This window comes from Panthera leo, chromosome D4, assembly GCF_018350215.1.
Source record: "Panthera leo isolate Ple1 chromosome D4, P.leo_Ple1_pat1.1, whole genome shotgun sequence".
NCBI classification, from domain to species: domain Eukaryota; kingdom Metazoa; phylum Chordata; class Mammalia; order Carnivora; family Felidae; genus Panthera; species Panthera leo.
The window spans coordinates 62,361,805-62,374,528 of NC_056691.1; the positions used below are offsets into that span (position 1 = coordinate 62,361,805).

General features: G+C 42.0%; 1 protein-coding gene and 1 pseudogene across 1 annotated transcript in view; both read left to right on the forward strand.

The window, feature by feature from the left end:
- Positions 1-1,260: 1,260 nt before the first annotated feature.
- Positions 1,261-2,096, forward strand: LOC122204569 (annotated as a pseudogene).
- Positions 2,097-10,191: 8,095 nt separating this feature from the next.
- Positions 10,192-12,724, forward strand: part of TMEFF1 (transmembrane protein with EGF like and two follistatin like domains 1) — a 166,289-nt gene continuing 163,756 nt past the window's right edge. Inside the window, exon 1 of the mRNA XM_042912849.1 lies at positions 10,192-10,264. The gene's annotated coding sequence lies outside the window, so the exon portion shown is untranslated. The remainder of the gene's footprint in view (positions 10,265-12,724) is intronic.

A 12,724-nucleotide genomic window follows, 5' to 3' on the forward strand; every position in this document is an offset into this window, starting at 1 on the left:
AATTTTTTTAAGAATATCAGAGGAAATCTCATGGACCACCACCACAGGTAACGAACCTAGCCATTACACAAAAGAAAAGGGATCGAATAGCATTTCTGGAAAAGGTTTCCCTCATAGCTTCAAGCAAGAGCAGCATGAGAATAAGTATAAAATAATGTCAACAAATTAGTTAAAATTAAATGCTTCCTTTCTCTCTATACTCTGCACATTCATGGCTCATTTGATATAAAACCCTCTATAAATTTGGTTATATAGGAGCTATGCAATTCAAGCTTTTAAAAAGATCTAGCGTGGTGATGCTGGTGGGAACCAGAGGAAAAAGGATGTGTAGTACCTTGGATGGAAGTAGAATTCACAGGTCTTTATGACGGATGCGGTGTAGGGGTGAGAGAGAAAAAAAACCACGTGAGAGTCCTAGGATATTAGCTCCTCCATAAGCTCCAAGAAGATAAATATCAAATCTTTATTTTCCTTTTCCTTGTATCTACAGTATTCAACACATAGTTTAGTGTGAGATATTTGTTGTTCACTGATAGAAAACCACTACGTATTTTTTTACTAGAATTGTTTTTAATTTTAGAGAGAGTGAGGGCACACTCACAAGCAGGGGAGAGGGGTAGAGTGGGAGAGAGAGAGAGAGAGAGAAAGAATCTTAAGCAAGCTCTATGCTCAGCATGTAGCCCGATGCAGGGCTCGATCCTATGACCCCGGGACCATGACCTGAACCAAAATCAAGAGTCTGATGCTCAACTGACTGAGCCACTCAGGTGCCCCTATTTTTGTTTTAACTGAGGGACTAACATGATCATATTTAGGATTTAGATAGCTAGCATTGATAGGGGAGAGGATGAACAAGGCTGAGAGGTATCTATCAAAATCCAGTCTCCTTTTCTTCCTGAGAATACAGCTATACTAGAGTTCCCAGCCGCTATTAAGTTAGGTAGTTATGCAAGCATGCTGTATCCAAAGCAATGTGAGATGCACCAAACCCACATCAGTACACATTAGGCTGAACCTTTTTCTACTTTCTCTTTCCAGCAGCTGCAATATGCACATGGTGACCCTGCCTCTACTGCACAAATAAAGAAAAGGTCCTAGCAGTTGACAGAAACACAAGATGGGAGGAGTTTGGATCCCTGAATCACTACATAGAGGAGAGTTACCTGCTGACTTAGAAACCTACTCTGAAATGAGATGAGAAATGAACTTATTGTTCTTTCAGAGGTCTACTTTTTTCTGTCAATGTAGCCATCCTTATTAATGCAGGGTGGGAGCAATGCTAGTGCAGAGTATGTTGTGGAGTCCGCTGGGGTCTTCACCACCATGGAGAAGACTGTGGTTCACCTTAAGGGTGAGGCCAAGAGGGCCATCATCTCTGCCCCTTCTGCTGATTCCCTCATGTTTATGATGGTCATGAACCATGAGAAATATGACAACTCCTTCAAGATTGTCAGCAATGCCTTCTACCAACTGCCTGGCTACTCTGGCCAAGGTCATCCATGACAACTTTGACATTGTGGAGGGGCTCAGGACCACAGTTCATGCCATCACTGCCACAGTCTTCTACTGTGGACAACCACTTTGGGAAGCTGTGGTGTGATGGCCAACAGGCTTCCCAGAACATCATCCCTGCTTTATTGGAGCTGCCAAGGCTGCCGGCAAGGTCATCCCTGAACTGAATGGGAAGCTTACTGGCATGGCCTTCTGTGTCCCCACCCTTAAGATATCAGTCATGGATCTGACCTGCTGCTTGGAGAAAGCTGCCAAATACAAGGACATCGAGAAGGTGGTGAAGCAGGCATCGGGATGCCCCCTCAAGGGCATCCTGGACTACACTGAGGACCGGGTCATCTTCTGCTATTTCCACCTTTGATGCTGGGGCTGGCATTGCTCTCAATGACCACCTTGTCAAGCTCATTTCCTGGTATGACAATGAATTTGGCTACAGCAACTGGGAGTGGACTTTATGGTCCACGTGGCCTCCAAAGAGTAAGAGCCCCCTGGACTACCAGCCTCAGCAAGAGGAAGAGAGAGGCCCTCAGCAGCTGGGGAATCCTTGTCCCAACCCATCCCCAAACACACTGAGAATCCCCTGACCTCCACTTTCCATCCCAGACCCCCTGAAGAAGGGGAGGGGCTTGGGGAGTCCTACCTTATCATGTACTATCAATAAATGATACTGTACCCAACAAAAAAAAAAGTAAAATTTTAGCTATATTTTCTCTTCCCTCCTCACACTATCAACTAGTGTGAATAATAAAATTACATTAAAATGGAGCAGCAGGGAGGGTTTAGATCTCTTGACTTTTGCTTGCAATTTACCTGAGACATTTGCCTGCACCTATTACTCTGTGGTTTATTTCCCTCTTTCCCAAGCATTAAATTGTGTTCTCTTCAGCCTGGGTCATCCAGGAGGGTTAGAAGACTGGCTGATATTTATAGGTGTGCCCAGTGTTTGCTGGAATTTTACTTCTTATCTAAAGATAAGCTGAAAACATAGGATATTTAATAAGAAGAACTCAATATAATAGAAGACAAAGAGAAAAAAATTGACATTTGCTAAGAATGATTACATGCCAAACCCCATGTGGGAGTCTACTTTAATACCAAGAGTTGTTTGTTAAGTAACTCTTAACCTTAAGATTATAATTCATATTTCCTTGTTTGGTGTAGGAAATTTTATCTGTTCCCTGTGCATATTAAGGGAAATTAAACTTAAATTTATTCATTAATCTTGCAATGTTTAGCTACTATGTCTTTATAGATCTGGTTATAATTAACTCAATCAATATAAAGGACTATTTAGACTATCTTCAGTTAAGGAAAAAGGCACTTATATTCCTTTTTAAATCAGTTATGATGCACATAAAAATAAATGGCACATGAGGTGCCCAGGTGGCTCAGTCGGTTAAGCACCTGACATTGGCTCAGGTCATGATCTCATGGTGCGTTGGTCTGAGCCCTGAGTCTGGCTCTGTGCTGACAGCTCAGAGCCTGGGGTGTGCTTCAGATTCTATGTCTCTCTCTCTCTCTCTCTCTCTCTCTCTCTCTCTCTCTGCCCCTCTTCCACTCACACTCTGTCTCTCTCTCTCTCTCTCAAAAATAAATAAACATTAAAAAAAATTTTAATAAATGGCATATTATAGAACTTGACTCTTTTTTCTGTGACTGTTTCCTGAACCCACAATTCTCCCAGCACAATAAACTTATCTATTAACTCTTATTTGAAAAAATGTTAATGCTTATTTATTTTTGAGAGAAAGAGAGAGAGGTGGGGGGGGGGGGGGGAAGAGGGCAGAGAAAGAGGGAGAGAGAGAATCCCAAGCAGGCAGGCTCTGCACTGTCAGCACAGAGCAGCCCAGCAAGGGGCTCCAACTCACAAACTGTGAGATCACGACCGGAGTCAAAATCAAAAGTCAGTCACTTAACTGACCGAGTCTCCCAGCTGCCCCTAACTCTTGTTTGAAATGTGTTTAATTATTTCATCACAGAATCCTCATGGCAAGTATGTTAATAAACTAAGAATGTTGCCTTTCAATGAAATTTCTGGGTCAAGTGTTACCTGGGCTATGCTAATGCAAATGTAGCCCTTTTTCTTTTTTGCAAAGGATGAGGTACAATTAAATTTTTTTTTTTAACGTTTATTTATTTTTGAGACAGAGAGAGACAGAGCATGAACGGGGGAGGGTCAGAGAGAGAGGGAGACACAGAATCTGAAGCAGGCTCCAGGCTCTGAGCTGTCAGCACAGAGCCTGATGCGGGGCTCGAACTCACGGACCGTGAGATCATGACCTGAGCCGAAGTCGGACGCTTAACCGACTGAGCCCCCAGGCGCCCCAGGACAAGGTACAATTAAAATATTCACCATATTTGGGGCGCCTCAGGACGAGGTACAATTAAAATATTCACCATATTTGGGGCGCCCCAGGACGAGGTACAGTTAAAATATTCACCATATTTGGGGCGCCCCAGGACGAGGTACAGTTAAAATATTCACCATATTTGGGGCGCCCCAGGACGAGGTACAGTTAAAATATTCACCATATTTGGGGCGCCCCAGGACGAGGTACAGTTAAAATATTCACCATATTTGGGGCACCTCAGGACGAGGTACAATTAAAATATTCACCATATTTGGGGCGCCTGGGGGGCTCAGTCGGTTAAGCGTCCGACTTCAGCTCAGGTCATGATCTCACGGTCCGTGAGTTCGAGCCCCGCATCAGGCTCTGTGCTGACAGCTCAGAGCCTGGAGCCTGCTTCAGATTCTGTGTCTCCCTCTCTCTCTGACCCTCCCCCGTTCATGCTCTGTCTCTCTCTGTCTCAAAAATAAATAAATGTTTAAAAAATTAAAAAAAATATATTCACCATATTTAAAATTTAAATGTAGCTTGAAAAACAACCACCCCTAAACGTAAACTATTCCTGCAATAATTTTCCAGTGCCTCCCTCCTCAGACTAATAATAGCCACATTAGCACATGTCTGAGACAGAAGCATCCTGAGTTCTTTCTGGTTTCTCTTGGGGATTACAGTTTCGTGTTTCACTTAGGAACCCATCAACCCACCTACATTACACTATTTTCACATTGTCATCATTATTTCCAGTTTCTTGCACGTTGTGCAAACATGTTCATGAAATGAATAGAGGACACCTATCCTAAATCGTAGGATTTTGATCTTCACAAAACATTCATATTTGGTATATTTATCAATACCTGATTTCAAGGCCTCTAGGAAATATTTTCTGATGAATACATATTATTCAAATGGCAGCCCAAAATAGTGAATTAAAGAAATCAACATTCAAAGTAACTTCCAAAGGTGAAAAAGAAACTTGTTAAAAAGTTCTTTTTCGAATCAATATTTCTAAGAGCTTCTACCTCTAATTTTACATCTCTTCCATTTTGACCTTCTCTTTCACTGCCTTCCCTTAAGGGGATTAGCATCTGTAACTGACAGAAGTAATCACATTCCCCAACCTTAACCTGACCACTCATAGATAATAAGGTCAATAACGAGCCTTATTGGGGCGCCTGGGTGGCTCAGTCGGTTAAGTGTCTGACTTTGGCTTAGGTCATGATCTCGCGGTCCGTGAGTTCGACCCCGCGTCGGGCTCTGTGCTGACAGCTCAGAGCCTGGAGCCTGTTTCAGATTCTGTGTCTCCCTCTCTCTGACTCTCCCCTGTTCATGCTCTGTCTCTCTCTGTCTCAAAAATAAATAAACATTAAAAAAAATTAAAAAAATAACCAGCCTTATTAAACAGTTTATTCTTTTAAAAGCTTAAGTAGTTGGGCACCTGGGTGGCTCAGTCAGTTGAGCGTTCGACTTCAGCTCAGGTCATGATCTCGCTGTTTGTGAGTTTGAGCCCCACATCGGGCTCTGTGCTGACAGCTCAGAGCCTGGAGCCTGTTTCAGATTCTGTGTCTCCCTCTCTGCCCCTCCCCCGTTCATGCTCTGTCTCTGTCTCAAAAATAAATAAACATTAAAAAAAATTTTTAAAAAAATAACCAGCCTTATTAAACAGTTTATTCTTTTAAAAGTTTAAGTAGTTGCATTCCATTACCTAGAAATTATAATTCTAGGATATAAGATATTTTTAAAATTAGCATGAATGACCAGTTATGTGATTAAAACACACACACATAGTTTAAGTAAAGAATGATCACTCACTGATGAAGCCTGTACTACTTTGGAATCATTAAGTGAAAATAACAAAAGTTGCGGGGTGCCTGGCTGGCTCAGTTGGTAGAGGACCAACTGATGCTTGACCTCAGGGTTGTGAGTTTGAGCCCCATGCTGGGTGTAGAGATTCCTGATAAATAATAACAAAAGCTTACAATTTTTGAGCACTTCATATGTACCAGGCACCATTCTAAGAGTTTCACATGAATCAACTTAACTATTCTGATAAAAATTATTTGAGGAAGCTATTATTATTATAGTTTCACAGACTCAAACTGAAGTCAAGTAACTTGGTCAAAGTTGCATAACTGGGACTCAAGGGTGCAAGAGCACTTGGCTCTGGGGTTCCATACAGTCCCAGGTTCCACCACTCCCTGCTGACAAAATCCAAAGGCAGAGATACCAGCAGTGGTAAGGAATTTATTTCTGTGAGGCCAACACCTGGGAAGACAGCGGGACTAGGCTCAAAGACTGCCTCCAAAGTGCTGAAAATACTTCCAGGTTTATGTAAGGAAAACATGGGGCAAGGGTCGTTGGGTACGTGCAGGTGGGCAGAAAAGGTCTGGTCAGATCCGTGTCTTGGGGTCATTCACAGTAGGGTCTTGCTGGCCCACGGTGGTCCCTATTGCTTGAGGGATAGTTTTGCCTCTCAGGATCCTTTGCCTGCAGGGTCTTTTGCCTGAATTAAGAGATAAGCTGGAAAGAACTTAATCAGAAAGTACCGACTGAAGAGAGGACCAAAGGCTGAGGGCAAAACGCAAGCTGACACCCCTGGAAACCTCCCCCACCACACACACTTAAGGTGGGACACGTGTAACATTCCTCAGACACTAGTGACTGCCTAAGAACAAAGGTCGGGGGAAACAAATGGTGAACCGATAAAGATCGAAGTCACGTAGGACATGAAACTTGCACTATAGTTTGTAACTGTCTTAATGATTTACAGGAGAAACACAAATTTAATAATAGACCCCCAGACTCCATTTCCTGGAGCCCTAATGTCACTGTCACCTCCATAGGATAGAAAACCCCATAAAATCAGTCACTCCTCACAATCACAGTGTGGCTCTTTCTACCCATGGGTCCTGTAAAAACACCTTTTTGCTCTATAAAAATGTCTTAGGAATTCTTTCTTGACTGTTGGGCTCCATGACCCCGCATCAAAGACTGAGGTCAAAATAGAGGTAGGTAGTTGAAGTCCTCTTTCAATTACATAGTTTGTAAGTGGAGGAGTCAGAATTTCATCCCTAGCCATTTGTGTGTGAGCCTGTGTTCTTAACCAGTATTGTAACACGCCTTTCAAATAGCATTTACACACTTGTTTTGAAACTGAATTACTGAGGAATTTACCACATTCAGTTTGGCACCAAAATTAGGACTGAAAATGTAATCATGTTAAGAAAAGAGAAGAATTTGTTTTAACAGCAAAACACCAAAATTATCTCTCATCATCTCCTCCTGAACATGCTTATCTCTTGCCTACAGCAAAAGTATCAGTCAGCACTCTTTTACGCTAAGCCCAGGTTAGGCTTCAGGGTCCTCTCAGTACAACATATGTGATAGCTGGGACACAAGAGGAAACCTGTATGCTATGTCTAGCAATACACTAAAACAGGCAGTTTCATATAACACAAGTGTATGTGACTTTCCAGTCTTTTTCCTTTTTTTCCACAGGGTATCTTAGAGAAAATTTGCCAGTCCAAAACAAGTTGAGAGGTCACTGCTTCCATTACTGACATCCCATTTAATTGTACAGTTGACCATTGAACAATGCAGGGGTTAGGGGTGTCGATCTGCCCCTCCCCAGTCAAAGCTCTGCATATAACTTTTGATTCTCAAAACCAGCCTACTGTGGACCAGAAGCCTTACCGATAACATAAACAGTCAGTTGACACATTTTGTATGTTACATGCATTTTTTTAAACATTATGTATTTACTTTGAGAGAGCGAGCAAGCAGGACAGGGGCAGAGAAAGTGAGTGAGAGAGAGAATCTCAAGCAGCAAGCTCCACACAGTCAGCACAGAGCCTCCATTGTGGAGCTCAAACCCACGAATTGTGAAATTATGACCCGAGTAAAGTCAGACGTTTAACCAACTGAGCCACTCAGGCCCCCCTGTATGTTACATGTATTAAATACTGTATTCTTAAAATAAAGTAAGCTAGAGAAAAGAAAATCTATTAAGAAAAAGCTATTAAGAAAAAAGCTATTAAGAAAAAGCTATTAAGAAAATCATAAGGGGGTACCTGGGTGGCTCAGTTGGTAGTGTGTCCAGCTTGATTTCAGCTCAGGTCATGATCCCAGGTTGTAGGAATGAGCCCCCTTGAGGCTCGGTGCTGAGCATGGAGCCTGCTTTAGATTCTCTCTCTGTCCCTCTGCTCCTGTCTCTGCTCACAGTCTCTGTCTCTAACACAAAAAAAACTTTTTAAAAAAGAAAGAAAATCATAAGGAAGCGAAAATACATTTGCAGTACTCTACTGTATTTTTCAAAAAAAAAAAAAAATATCATGTATAAGTGGACCCTCACAGTTCAAACTTGGGTTGAACAAGGGTCAGCCACATTACTGCTTGAGGTCAAATTCTCTGGAAGCAGAGACTGAAACAGGAAATAGCATGCATGCGGTTGATTGAGGGAGTGCTTCCAGGAGACAGGGAGTAAGGAAAGCAGGATAAAGCTGGAAAAGTAGCTAAGCGAGGATGTTGTCTCTACCTGTTCACACTGTGGAAGCAGGAGCACAAATTGCCACCAAGTATTGATCCCACCTTGAGGCAACAGAGCCAGCTTTTTGTACCCATGCATTGGGTCAATTATTGACTGTGGGTTGCACCTGGGGGTGGGAGGCAATCACTCCGGGAAGAAGATCCCACTTGGCCAAGAGCAATTCTCTGGAGAAGGTTGCAGCTGTGAGCCCTAGCAGCCAAGACTCAGCAGCCGCGAATGGGTGTGCTGGCCGGGCAGAGGACCTGTGTGGGCACCAACGGTGTTGACTACAGAGTCCTTTAATATTTGAAATTTTGTCCATGTGTGTATATAACCTGTATATAAACAAGAAATGTTACATATATTAGCATCAAACAACTGGAAGAGCTGTGTAAATATGGCGTCTGAGCTTCATTATATCAAGATGTTAGAAAGAGAGGGTATGGAGAATCACTTGTGGGACATCCTCATGGGCAAGGCCTAGAGGAGATGCACATCACCTCTGCTCATATAAGGGTCAATAGATGGAAAATAAATTTTTTTTTTTTTTATGTAAAATTTTAAATGGGAAACAGAACTTTCCCCATTTCCCTCTCCTTTAGCATTTCCTTTAGAAAACTTGAAACTGAATGCTTTCCCTTCTCCCGGAAATGTATGTAATCTCTTTAAAAGCTAAATGAGCCTCTTGCCAGTTTTGCATTTAAGGAACCTCTTTCTCACAGCCACCTTTCTGAAATATGAACCTCAAGGAGCCTGACACCCCGTCTACCTGTTCTAGCCCAGATGCTTGACTCCGAGATGTGACTTCCCGGTTGTTGAAAAGGTATGAGAAGTTTTATTTTCCCATTGGATAAGGACAATTAACATGCATATATAAAAGGATGAGATTTCTTTTTTCTTTAGCCGTTACCTGTGATGGGCATCACACTATTGTTTAATATGTATTCAATAACAAAACTTTTTTTTTTCTTTCTTATCTACCTTTGTGGAGGTGTTTTCTGGGTTGGCAGGAAATTTATTTTTAAGTATTTCCTCAAAACTCATGTTCCATGGCTTGTATTCAGTCACATGGCCACAGCTACAGGGGTAATACAGGAAGCATAATTCATCTGTGTGTCCAGCTAAGTAAAGCACTGGTTTTCTTTTTTTCTTTTTTTCTTTTCTTTTCTTTTCTTTTCTTTTCTTTTCAGAAAGAGAGCAAGAGTGAAGGAGAGACAGAGAGAGAGGGAGAGGGAGGGGAGGGTAGAGAGAGAGGGAGAGAAAGAGAATCCCAATGCATTCTCTCCCTCTTTCTCTGTACCTCGTGGGATTCTCTCTCTCTCCCTCTCTCTCTCTCTGCCCCTCACTCACTCATGCTCTCTTGTCTCTCTCAAAAATTAAAAGATAAAAAAATAAAAATAAATAAATAAAAGAGAGTGGTTTAGGGCTGCAATGGGAAAGTATGGAAGGAAGGTTCTCCTGCCTTTTTTTTTTTATACTTATGGGCAGCTGAATTAATACTTCCTCGAGCTAAGAGTCCATCTTCTTCCAAGTGGGAAACTCTCTTCAAGAAGGGTCAATGGCAACCGTATTTTGGGGAGGCTCTGCTTAAGCTTAGATGTTTCTTTCTGTGGCTGCTGACTGTTGAGATGTTTCCAGGTTAGAGTAATTTTCATACCACATTGGTACGCTGTTAATCCCTTCAGTTTGATAAACACCCAGCTAGCCTCGGTCTCTTTCAAATATCATGTCTCCCTGACAACACAGAACACACTCAACACTTAACCAAAGAGGACATTCTAACATTCTGTTCTACCCAGTTACTGCATTCAGGAACATAGTGATTTCCGCACAGCCCTGCTGAAGATCTGGTCTCCTCTTGCCAACAGATAACCCAGCAGAGGTATTGAATAGTTTCTTTATTTACATCCTACTTTTATACTGGGATCTTACAAAATCTTTGGATCTGCCCTGTGAAGGTGGAAGAAGAATGACTGACATTTAGGAGCTACTCCTCTCTCTAACCCACTATAGAAGGAAGTCATTTGTGGTGCCCAGAGAGGGACCAGATATCAGCAAAGAAAGACAGGTCATGCTTTGGGGACAATGGCTAGGATGAGAAACAGATTCCAATTTTAGTTTCTATTCTAAAACAATCACATAATATGAGATTCTTAACCAGTCCTTTCTCAGAGCTCCTCGTGTAAAGTGAAGCAAGAATATACATGAAATGGACTTACCTCAAACGAGTAATAAAACTTGTTCCATGTGAAATCCTTGATTCCATGAGCTCTCTTTCCCTAAGAGCCATGCATCAATATCCTGCCTTTCTCAGACTCTGAGATTGCTTCATTTAATCATGGTCTTCCTTACCTGCAGGGTTTTCATAACCGCCAACACAAAGGTTCTTCACCTATCAAAGCCTCCATCTAGCAACACCCACATTTAACGTGATCAATTGCTCAGTGCTGACTACTGCTATGGCAACTGCCTGAGTTCTGCCTCCTCTGGCATCTGGGGTGCCTTTAGCGTACTGCTGTCTTATCTCAGACCCAATCTCCAGTTCTGGAACATCCTTACTGTTTCCCTTTCCAGTTCCTTTCCAAACCACAAAGTTTTTAAAGATTTTTTTCATTTTTAAGTAATCTTTTTTAATTTTTAAGTAATCAATGCAGGGCTTGAACTCACAAGCCCAGGATTAAAAATCGCATATTCTACGGACTGAGACAGCCAGGCATCTTGCCAAGCCACAAAGTTCTAAAGAAAGATGCAAGTCTGGATAGGCATGGTAAAGTACATATTCTTCATGACACTTTTCTATTCTTTAAGAAATTAATTCTGTTTTATTCCTTTATCTGCCAGTTATCTTTTTTTTTTTTTTTTTAATTTTTTTTTTCAACGTTTTTTTATTTATTTTTGGGACAGAGAGAGACAGAGCATGAATGGGGGAGGGGCAGAGAGAGGGAGACACAGAATCGGAAACAGGCTCCAGGCTCCGAGCCATCAGCCCAGAGCCTGACGCGGGGCTCGAACTCACAGACCGCGAGATCGTGACCTGGCTGAAGTCGGACGCTTAACCGACTGCGCCACCCAGGCGCCCCAGTTATCTTTTTAAAAAAAACAAGTTTCACTTATTTAAATAATCTCTACAACCATCGTGGGGCTTGAACTCACAAACCCAAGATCAAGAGTCGTATGCTCTTCCAACTGAGCTAACCAGGCACCCTGCCAATTATTTTTTTTATGCACTCTCAATGGTGGCTGTAGCAGTGCTCAAGGTAATACAATTCTATAAATTAGAAACAAGTTTAGAAAAGCAATGTCTTGGAGCAACTGGGTGGCTCAGTCAGTTAAGTGTCTGACTGGCTCAGGTCATGATCTCATGGTTCCTGAGTTTGAGCCCCACATCGGGCTCTCTGCTGTCAGCACAGAGCCCCCTTCAGATCCTCTGTCTCTCTCTCTTTCTGCCCCTCCCCTGTGCATGCTCTCTCTCTCAAAAATAAATAAAAACATTTTTTAGAAAAGAAAAGAAAAGCAATACCTCTGAACTGAAGCCAGTAAAAATTCACATAGCATAAAAGTTTAGCTATTCTGCAGACAAAACCATTTTGCAGACAAGGAAACTGAGGCTTAGAATGTAAGGTGGAATTCAAACTCTGTGCTTCCAGCAAGTACACTAGACTCACAGAGATGAAAGTATTATCATAAAAAATAACAAGACTCTAGCTGACATAGAAGAAAGTTGAAACTAAATTATATGTAAGAAGGTCCATGGGAGTACAGAGGAGAAACATGACCTTAGGGATATTTGTATCAAATGTGGCTGCAATTTGGACACCTCAGTGGATCAGTTGGTTAAGCGTCCAACTCTTGATTTCAACTCAGGTCATGATCTCACGGTATGTGAGTTTGAGCCCCTGTCAGGCTCTGTGTTGACAGCGTGGAGCCAGCTGAAGATTCTCTCTCCTTCTCTCCCTCTCTCTCTGCCCCTCCCCTGTGTATGCCTTTGTCTGCTATCTCCCTCTCTCTCTCTAAATAAATAAACATTAATTTTTTTAACGTGGCCACAATTTAATGAATTCTTTCTCCTTTTTAAGGATAATTCTTTCTTCTCCTTATTCTCCTTCTCCTTCTTCTTCCTGTAACAACTATATTGAGATATGATTTACATATAATATAATTCATTCCTTTAAAGTGTAAAAATAGAGTGGTTTTTAGGATAGTCACAGAGTTTTGCAACCATCACCATAATCAATTTTAGAACATTTCCATACCTCATAGAAACCCTATGCCCTAGAGGCACCTGGGTGGCTCTTGGTTAAGTGCCCACTTCAGCTAAGGTCATGATCTCACAGTTCGTGTG